Source organism: Podarcis cretensis, assembly GCF_951804945.1.
Source record: "Podarcis cretensis genome assembly, chromosome: 6".
NCBI lineage: Eukaryota > Metazoa > Chordata > Lepidosauria > Squamata > Lacertidae > Podarcis > Podarcis cretensis.
Window position 1 is genome coordinate 74,832,388 of NC_137175.1, and position 11,215 is coordinate 74,843,602.

Genomic DNA, 11,215 nt, shown 5'->3' on the forward strand with positions numbered 1-11,215 from the left:
GCTGGAGCAGTAAGGTAAAGGTACCCCTGCCCGTACGGGCCACTCGTGTCCGACTCTAGGGTTGTGCGCTCATCTCACTTAAGAGGCCGGGAGCCAGTGCTGTCCGCAGACACTTCCGGGTCACGTGGCCAGCGTGACGAAGCTGCTCTGGCGAGCCAGCACCAGCGCAGCACACGGAAACGCCGTTTACCTTCCCGCTATAAAGCGGTACCTATTTATCTACTTACACTTAGGGGTGCTTTCGAACTGCTAGGTGGGCAGGAGCTGGGACCGAAAGACGGGAGCTCACCCCGCCGCGGGGATTCGAACCACCGACCATGCAATCAGCAAGTCCTAGGCACTGAGGTTTTACCCACAGCGCCACCCGCGTCCCTTAAGCAGTACCTATGGAGCAGTACCTATTCATCTACTTGCACTTTGACATGCTTTTGAACTGCTAGGTTGGCAGGAGCAGGGACCAAGCAACGGGAGCTCACCCCATCACGGGGATTCGAACTGCCGACCTTCTGATTGGCTAGTCCTAGGCTCTGTGGTTTAACCCACAGCGCCACCCACGTCCCTAGACTAGTTGCAAGTAAAAGAATCAGGCAGGTGGGGGGCTGGCTGAGATGGATGTTGATGGGGCAATGCCCCATTTGTCTTAATGATCCAGGCTTCACTGGGAATATGTAATATTTGTGTTTATTTTCAAATATATAGGTTGAGCCTAGGTGGAAACACGGCTTACAGACTCTAACAGACAGCTAAAGTCCACTGTTCTGGCATCAGATCTCCAGGGAGACACAGTAGGCACCTGAAGATCTCTACTGAGATCCAGTGCCAAGGGCCTTCTGGCGGTTCCCTCATTGCGAGAAGTAAGGTTACAGGGAACCAGGCAGAGGGCCTTCTCGGTAGTGGCACCTACCCTGTGGAACGCCCTCCCAGCAGATGTCAAGGCAATAAACAACTATTTTACTTTTAAAAGACAAATGAAGGCAGCCCTCTTTAGGGACGTTTTTAATGTCTAATGCTGTATTGTTTTTAATATTCAGTTGGAAGCCGCCCAGAGTGACTGGGGAAACCCAGCCAGATGGCCGGGGTATAAATAATAAATTATTATTATTATTACTCAACTCAGTTTGTTGCTGTTGATCTGTCTCATTCAAACAGCAGTCTTCTTACAGTGGTACCTCGGGTTAAGTACTTAATTCGTTTTGGAGGTCCGTTCTTAACCTGAAACTGTTCTTAACCTGAAGCACCACTTTAGCTAATGGGGCCTCCTGCTGCTGCCGCGCCACCGGAGCACAATCTCTGTTCTCATCCTGAAGCAAAGTTCTTAACCCGAGGTACTATTTCTGGGTTAGTGGAGTCTGTAACCTGAAGCGTATGTAACCTGAAGTGTATGTAACCTGAAGCACATGTAACCCGAGGTACCACTGTATAGGCAAGTGAATAAATATGCCAATATATAAATACACGTGTTGGAATGATCGTTTTGCAAATGATTAATGAGTTAAAAAGCAGGTGGTTAGTCAATTACAAATTATCTAATTGCTTGACAGGCTCAGTTGTCACGAGACAGTTGCTAGATACTGTTTTTATAATATAAACAGCTGCTCAAGTAAAGGTACAGTTTGGTACTATTCTCAATTCTTATTTTCAGTTGAAGCTCAATTCTAGGAATGAAACAGTTCTTTCTTAGCATGAATGAGTCTCTCCCATGACCTCCTCACCTTTTAAAAAAATGCTTTTGCTGTCTGAAATTAGTAAGGCTATGCAATAGATATAGATATGGTATTTCGCATACGATCGGTTCTGATTTATGGCATTTGCACGGGAGAGTGACATCACTGAGAGGAGAAATATGCACTCGGAAGAGGCTCCCCAAGAAACAAATTAAATGCTCATTGGGAAAGCTGAGCACATTTTGAAACTGGTGCACTTCTCAAGTTCACCTTTAACTAATGAACATGTTCTCGCACAAAGCTGCCTGTCGTAAATGAGATTAACTGAGAATACTTTAGAATGCCACTATTTCGCTGGAATTCATAGCATGACAGTGGAACAATTCCTTCCTTTTATATAATGCCTTTCATTAAATGTCAAAGAGCCGATGTTGGAAGAAATAAGAAGAGAGCCGGAGAGATGGATTTACATTCTCATGGCTACTGATCTTAAAAGGTGCAAATGAGTTCCACAAATGAGCAACACCAGCCTGGGAAAGAAAAACTCCCCGAGGAATTCATCCTGAAAGAAAAAAGCAATGAAATAAAGGAAAGGGCTTTGCATAATTTTGTTCTGTATGAACTCAGAATCTGACAAGTTGCTGACCACATGCAAATGACTTGGGCTCTGATGTCGTCCTTTGAGTGCACACATGAATCACATCAAAAAGGGTGGCATGAGCAATTGCTTTGCCAAAATCTGAAACAAATCAGCACTCCAGCTTATTTATTATCAGGGATATAAAGTCATCCGTTTCATCAGTAGAGCTAAACGGTAAAGGACCCCTGGACGGTTAAGTCCAGTCAAAGGCGACTATGGTGTTGCGGTGCTCATCTCGCTTTCAGGTCAAGGGAGCCAGCGTTTGTCCACAGACAGCTTTCTGGGTCATGTGGCCAGCATGACTAAACCGCTTCTGACGCAACGGGACACCGTGACGGAAACCAGAGGGCACGGAAATGCCATCTACCTTCCACCGAAGTGGTATCTATTTATCTACTCGCGGTGGTGTGCTTTCAAATTGCTAGGCTGGCAGAAGCTGGGACAGAGCTCATCCTGTCACGCGGATTCAAACCGCCAACCTTCCCATCGGCAAGCCCAAGAGGCTCAGTGGTTTAGACCACAGCACCACCCGCCTCTCTGAGTAGTATGCTATGTGGAAGAAGGCAGATTTTTGTGACATATCTCATGGTAAACTAGCATGTCTGTGTGCATCTAGACCTGACCTTTAGATGTTTCAGCATACGCAGCAAAGGGACAAAATAATAACCTTTCCAGCTCTCTGTTGTGTTGTGGACAAATGCCAGCTCCATCGGCCTGAAAGCAAGATGAGCGCTGCAAACCCATAGTTGCCTTTGACTGGACTTAACCATCCAGGGATCCTTTACCTTTTTTTTTTTTAAAACTACTCAGAGACAGCCACAGAAGCACACTTTGCCACCTTTTCGGGTTGAAGAAGCCGAAAACAAAGCCAGCAGCCCAACCTTTGCCAACCTGGTACCCTCTAAATGTTTTGGACTACAAAGCCCATCATCCCTGACTATTAAACAGGTTGGCTGGGGATGATGGGAGTTGTAGTTCAAAACCCTCGGGGGGGGGACAGGACTAGATTGGCAAAGACTGCACTGGCTCAACAGAGTATTTATAATACAGAAATGCTCAATTTTAGTATGTTTTTTTCTTGAGGTAGTTTATAACAGAAATCAAACAAAAAACCCCAATAAAAATCAAACCAGAATATATTGCTGCATACATTAATATACCTAAATGCATAATATGTGCCACTTTATTTAAAGTAGTCCCACTCATGTCAACTGCGAAAGTATATATCCCGGCATGAAGACATTTTGTTCAGCTATTTTTAACGTGGTTTGTTTCCAAGTGTGAAGTGCTCGCTGACATTTCTGTGAAGGGTGCGAAATAAATGTTAAGTGCTTATTAAAGTATTTCAGTGGGTTTACCGTAGAGTAAACTATTTGAGACCTTTGCAACAACTGAAAGGAATGAGGATAAAAGATAACACACAGGATGATAACGGAGGACAAAAATTAGATTAAAACAAAAAGCAAGTTGACCAGATTCCTACTTTACAGAGTACAGTCCCCTATTTGAAGGACTGGCCAAGGATGATTCTCTGATTGAAGGCATCCTCTAGGTTAGGCGTGGGGAACAATTGGCCCTCCAGATGTTGTTGAACTACATAACCTCCATCAGCCCTAGCAAGCAGGGCCAATGGCCAGGGATGATGGGAGTTGTAGTATAGCAAAGGTTCCTTACCCCAACTGGAGGGCAGCTGGAGGGCAGTCTAAAGACCAAAAAAAAAAAAAGCATAAGAAAGTAAGAGTCTTTAAATTGCCCATTAGCAGGCAGCTCTTGGAAAGCAGACTATGCAAGCAGATAGGTTTACCCAAGCAGTATTCGCAACTATGGTAAGATATTTCTGATTTATTTCTATATTTCTGCTTTAAATCAGAGGTGGGGAAGCGGTGGCCCTCTAGTTTATTATTGTTTGTTGTTGTTGCTGCTGCTGCTGCTGCTGTTATTGGTTTCTATTGATTTATTGGGTATTTTTGTTGCTTGTATAGTATATTTTGCTTTTTAACATTTGATGCTTTGTTGTGTTTTTATATATGTTGTAAGCTGCCAAAAGTGGCTGGGGAAACCCAGCAAGATGGGTGGGATATAAATTAAAAAATCATCATCATCATCATCATCATCATTATTAGTTGTTGTTGTTGGACTACAACTCCCACATGCCCGACCCTTTGCTGATGGAGTCTGTCAATGGTGTTTTCCACAGACGCCGTTTCCCCTCACTCCTTTGGCTTCTAGGCAGGTAACCAAGAGGCAGGATTATCTGACAGGCCTAGGAACCTCCTTTGCTGAATCTCACTACAGTGGTACCTCAGGTTAAGTACTTAATTCGTTCCGGAAGTCCGTTCTTAACCTGAAACTGTTCTTAACCTGAAGCACCACTTTAGCTAATGGGGCCTCCTGCTGCCGCCGCATCGCCGGAGCACGATTTCTGTTCTCATCCTGAAGCAAAGTTCTTAACCCAAGGTACTATTTCTGGGTTAGTGGAGTCTGTAACCTGAAGCGTATGTAACCTGAAGCGTATGTAACCTGAGGTACCACTGTATGTATCTTTTAGGAGCACGCAATAAGAGAAAATGGGCCAGCTACCCTAAGGTGCAGCAGAGGATGCCAGTGGCATAGCGTAGTTTGCCAGTGCCCAGGGAGGCCACACACACTGTGGGGGGGGGGGGAGGTGAATGGAGCCTTCCATGCCAGCCCAGCCATTGCCGTCAACGCTGCCAAAATGCACCCCCCCAAACAAAGCCAAGTGTGGCCGCGCTGACACATCCCTTGGATCACCTCAACCTCGCATAGCATCTCAGGGCTGGCAGGGCTTTGTGAGGCTGGGATCAAAGGGCACATGGCTGTGGCATCCCTTCTCATGCTGCCCTGCCAGTCCTGCACCATTTTGCGAGGCTGGGATATGATCTGAATTACAGTATTCGCCCGGCAAAACATTAAGATCGGATCCCAGCCTCACAAAGTGGCGCAGGGCTGGCAAGGGTGGTGTGAGGAGCCAAATGTGCAGCGCCCCCTAAAACAAATGCGCACGGGGCCCCACCGCCATGCTATGTCCCCCCCCCCCCCAGGATGCTATCTTGTAGCCAGTTTTGAGGAAAGATTCAGCTGCCACTTAAGTTGGTTTCTGTTGTGAGGAGGGAGAGAACCATCTGTGTCCAGGGCAGCTGTTTACCAGCTCCATCTGGTACGTAGGCTGAGACCCTATCTGCCAGCGGACTGTCTCGCCTGAGTGGTGCATGCTCTGGTTATCTCCCGCTTGGACTACTGCAATGTGCTCTACGTGGGGTTACCTTTGAAGGTGACCCAGAAACTACAACTAATCCAGAATGCGGCAGCCAGACTGGTGACTGGGGGCAGCCGCCGAGACCACATAACACCGGTCTTGAAAAACCTACATTGGCTCCCAGTACGTTTCCGAGCACAATTCAAAGTGTTGGTGCTGACCTTTAAAGCCCTAAACGGCCTCGGTCCAGTATATCTGAAGGAGCATCTCCACCCCCATCGTTCTACCCGGACACTGAGGTCCAGCACCGAGGGCCTTCTGGCGGTTCCCTCACTGCGAGAAGCCAAGTTACAGGGAACCAGGCAGAGGGCCTTCTCGGTAGTGGCGCCCTCCCTGTGGAACGCCCTCCCACCAGATGTCAAAGAGAACAACAACTACCAGACTTTTAGAAGACATCTGAAGGCAGCCCTGTTTAGGGAAGCTTTTAATGTTAGATGTATTACAGTATTTTAATACAATGGTGCCCCGCAAGACGAACGCCTCACAAGATGGAAAACCCGCTAGACGAAAGGGTTTTCCGTTTTGGAGGCGCTTCGCAAAATGAATTTCCCTATGGGCTTGCTTCACAAGACGAAAATGTCTTGCGAGTTCCTCCGGGTTTTTTTCCCTCCCCCCCCCTTTTTCTAAGCCGCTAAGCCGCTTATCAGCTGAGCCGCTAAGCCGCTAAAAGCCGCTAAGCTGCTAATAGCGCTAAGCCGCTAAGCTGTCAATGGGCTTGCTTCGCAAGACGAAAAAACCGATAGACGAAGAGACTCGCGGAACGGATTAATTTTGTCTTGCGAGGCACCACTGTATATATTTTTGGAAGCCGCCCAGAGTAGCTGGGGAAGCCCAGCCAGATGGGCGGGGTATAAATAATAATAATAATAATAATAATAATAATAATAATAATAATAATATTGACTTTCACCTCAAGCAGCAAAAAGTCTTGGGTCAGCCAACATCAGGCAGGCAGACACACATTCTTCCTTGCAATGCTTTCAATGAAATCATCCCCATTCTCCCAACGCTGTAGTTAATTTCTAAAAAGAGAGAGAGAGATCTGGGAAGTGGCACCGGCAGGGGAGGAGAAGGTTTTGGCAAGATGCTTCAAGCCTGCTCTCTCATCACCGAAAGCCTCACCCAACTTGTTCCGCACTTTAAACACGCTCCAGCCTTCTACGGGTTTTTATCAAAATGATAATTAACTGAAACTGTCAATTCTACAACAGATACGATGAGAATGTCCCGTGGAACGCGTTGTATCGCCTTTGGTGAATGAATTTTAATGCAATTTGTTCCTACCTAAAGTTGTATGCGTCAAAGGTTAAAAGTTCTGCTCGGCTGATTAATGCCTTATGTTGGATATTTATTTTTCCAGGGAATCTATGTGAGTTCATCATGCTGGGGATTATGATTTCCTTCTCTAACAGGCTGATGATCAACGCTAAAGGGGGAGATCGCTGAGAATGCATCATATCAGCTTTCAGCGTCATTGGGAGAGGCTTCTGGGAATCCCAGCGCACAACAATATACAATATGTAACATATTATTACCTATTAAATGCCTGATGTCAGACTATTTCTTGTGTGTGCTGTTTGGTTTGGTTCATGATTTCTATATAGAACATCTTATATCTCAACGTCTTAGGGGACGTTAAATTTCATTTGTTCTTGGTAGTGGGCTAGGAAACGGCTCATAAAGTCTAAGCATATAGGATTACAGTTGCGGAAGACGTAACGTGTTTTTTGTTAAACTAGCTCACAAGGAATTTAAGAGAAACATTGGGTCTAAATGCTTCCCAGGGTATAAGCCCCATTGAACTCTTGAGATTTACCTCTGATATTTAGGATTTCTCTCATTTAGGATGCACACAATCTCTTTCTTTCTCTTCTCATAATGAATGAGTCATGGATGTTTTTATCATGAGGAGGGCCTGTTATTTTCCACACCTTCAATTCCTCAGTGTGGATTTTGCAGTGGGGAGCAAAGACACAGGTCCTGGTCATGGAAACAGCGTGTAGACGGGTGCCACTCAGAAATAATTTTACCGGCTTGAATTGTACCCTTTCTGTATCTCTGCGTGGAAGTTGATGAGTGGAGGTTGATGATGACACGAAACAGGACCTTTTCAGTGGCTGGACCAACATTGCAGAAATACTTGCCTCCACGAAGCAATGAGAATAGCCATAGACAAGTGTGGCTTGTAGGGTCATCATGGGTTATAGTCAACTGGGGACGCAGGTGGTGCTGTGGTCTAAACCACTGAGCCTCTTGGGCTTGCTGATCGGAAGGTCAGCGGTTTGAATCTCCGCAATGGGGTGAGCTCCTGTTTCTCTGTCCCAGCTCTTGCCAACCTAGCAGTTTGAAAGCATGCCAGTACAAGTAGATAAATAGGTACTGCTGCGGCAAGAAGGTAAACGGCGTTTCCATGCACTCTGTCACTCATCACAGTGTCCTGTTGTGCCAGAAGTGGTTTAGTCATGCTGGCCATATGACCCAGAAAAACTGTCTGTGGACAAACACCTGCTCCCTCGGCCTGAAAGCGAGATGAGTGCTGCAACCCCAGAGTCACCTTTGACTGGACGTAACCGTCCAGGGGTCCTTTACCTTTACCTTTTTTACCTATAGTCATCTAATAGTTACTCAATGAATTTAATGGCCTGTTAATGAAATCACGGGTTGCATTCAAGCAACTGAGGCCCATTCATTTCAACAGGTCTATCTACACCAGGCATAGGCAAACTCGGCCTTCCAAATGTTTTGGGACTACAACTCCCATTATCCCTAGCTAACAGGACCAATGGTCAGGGATTATGGGAACTGTAGTCCCAAAACATCTGGAGGGCCGAGTTTGCCTATGCCTGATCTACACTGAGTAAAGGTTCGTTGAATGAAACTTCGTGGTATTGTATTTTTATGCTGCAAACCGTCCTGTGATGAAGAGTGGCATGCAAATTTAATAAATAACAATAATAATTAATAATAACAGGCAAGTTCTGTGATGGATACTATTACATGCAATTCCCAGAGAGATGTGTTTGTGAAATGTAAGGTCCAAATAGCTATTTTATGGCAGATCAATTATTTTCACCCAGGATTTGGGCCTGAACACTTAGATTATTTATAAGTAAAAGGTACAGGGTTAAAAAATGTGTTTGTGTTTATATATGCACACAACTGCAAGAGTTGCTCCCAGGGATGGTTTTCAGTTTACATGTTGATCATGAGTAGGAACACAGAAACCACTATTGCAGTATATCTAGAATGGCGGAACCACATTTTAAATACATTCATAACAGGCATATGTGAATGTGCAAGCAGGTGAGCGGTCGAGTGTGTTATTACAAGAGAATATTAGAGAGTGGAAAGGAGCAGGGCTTTCTAGACACTTTTATTAGCTCTATATCTATAATATACTTCATTTTTATAACAGTTCACTCGTCTTTGCATTTCCAGGTCTTTTATATTTATTGCTTAGACTGAGATTTAGGTAGTGATAAATCTGCCATTCCTATTAAAACTGATGTGCTCTGCTTTGAGTTCATGGGTTAAGGCGGATGATAAATTGATTTTTAAAAAGTTTAGAAGATAAAAAAAAGTTTAGAAGGTGTTGCTCAAGTATCGCCTTACAAAAGTCAAATCCCACAAACACGGCCAAGTATCACAAATATCCAAAAATGAAATTCACTGGTTCTTACCATTTTCTGCAACTAAACATGTATACATGGGATATTTTGAGGGGAGAGGGGAGATGGGAATTTACACATTTGGTATACTTGTGCTTTTGTAGTTTTTTATATGTATAAAAAAAAATGCTAACATAAATATTATTTTAAAAGAAAACCACTTGGAACCAAATCACCCACATCGTCCCTCCGACGGACCAACAGCTCTAGTAAAAAAAAAAACTAGGTAGCAGAAGAGAAATGCCAGATATAGCCAATATATGTTTTGAGGACGGCATCTGCATCAACTACAGTAGGCTTGCAAGTTATGCAGGGATTACATTCTGGGGATCATGCCTAAAGATAAATCATGTATACTTTAAACCCAAGTCATTTTCCCAGAACCTTGCCCTTTTGCCTCCCTCCCTCCTTCCCTTTCTTTCTTTCTTTCTTTCTTTCTTTCTTTCTTTCTTTCAATTGTCACACACATAAAGCTGAATGTGCACAAATTAAATACATGGAAGGTGCAGGCTCTCCATACTGCAAGCAGCACATTTCCCAGGGTCAATGTCTTTATTTTGTTTTGGATAATTCTGGACAGGCAAATGAAGTACCTCTTTGCAGAGCACACAGATAAACGATAGAATTTGCTCTCACTGGATGTTAAACGGCTTTAAAAAAGGATCAGACAAACTCACGGAAAATAAAACAACCAGTGGCTACTTCCCATTATAGCTATTCTCTACCTCTACTGCTAGGGACGCAGGTGGCGCTGTGGGTTAAAGCCTCAGCGCCTAGGACTTGCCGATCGAAAGGTCGGCGGTTCGAATCCCTGCGGCGGGGTGAGCTCCCGCTGCTCGGTCCCAGCGCCTGCCAACCTAGCAGTTCGAAAGCACCTCCGGGTGCAAGTAGATAAATAGGGACCGCTTACCAGCGGGAAGGTAAACGGCATTTCCGTGTGCGGCTCTGGCTCTGGCCAGAGCAGCGATGTCACGCTGGCCACGTGACCCGGAAGTGTCTCCGGACAGCGCTGGCCCCTGGCCTCTTAAGTGAGATGGGCGCACAACCCCAGAGTCTGTCAAGACTGGCCCGTACGGGCAGGGGTACCTTTACCTTTACCTTACCTCTACTGCTGGAGGCAGTTATTGTGAATCGCAAGCGAGGTGAGCCCTCTTGCACTCAGGTTCCACTTGTGGGCTTCCCATTGGCGTGTTTGGCTACTTTTGAGAATAAGTTGTTGGACTAGATGAGTCTCTAGCCTGATCCAGCAGTGCTTTCCTTACATTCTTATTTACAGAGCCTTGCCGTCCCGGAGTCTGCGAAGGCAGACTGAAAGCTAGGAAACACAGTTGGCTGTTAACTATTTTTATTAGGTTGGCACAACTCGTGCACATGCCGTGAAACGATTTGACACCTTTCCAACTTTTTCCTTCCTAAGTGCTTTCCTTGGTACTCGGTAGGAAATGTACACGGTGTGCTTGTACGAGCTGATTTGCGTGGCATTTAGGGTTAGGGAATTCTAGAAATAAACTGGCTTCAAATAGATCGCCCTAAGAAATGGACCACAAAATCATCGGTGTGAAGGTGAGAAAAGCCTCAAGTAGGAGTTCAGCTTCCTGCTTTCCACCATGAGAAATTAGGCACGGAATGTCTTTCAGATTTTTTTACTTCCATAAAGGTAAAGGTAAAGGGACCCCTGACCATTAGGTCCAGTCGTGACCGACTCTGGGGTTGTGGCGCTCATCTCGCTTTATTGGCCGAGGGAGCTGGCGTACAGCTTCCGGGTCATGTGGCCAGCATGACTAAGCCGCTTCTGGCGAACCAGAGCAGCACATGGAAACGCTGTTTACCTTCCCACCGCAGCGGTACCTATTTATCTACTTGCACTGGTGTGCTTTCGAACTGCTAGGTTGGCAGGAGCTGGGACCAAACAATGGGAGCTCACCCCGTTGCGGGGATTCGAACTGCCGACCTTCCGATCGGCAAG

The 11,215-nt window shown here is 45.5% G+C and overlaps 1 long non-coding RNA gene across 1 annotated transcript; it reads left to right on the forward strand.

Annotated features, from left to right (window-relative positions):
• Window positions 1-2,754: 2,754 nt before the first annotated feature.
• LOC307218896 lies at window positions 2,755-7,141 on the forward strand. The gene is made up of 2 exons (XR_013840090.1): window positions 2,755-4,130; window positions 6,942-7,141. It is a non-coding gene; the product is annotated as an uncharacterized lncRNA (long non-coding RNA).
• Window positions 7,142-11,215: the final 4,074 nt, after the last annotated feature.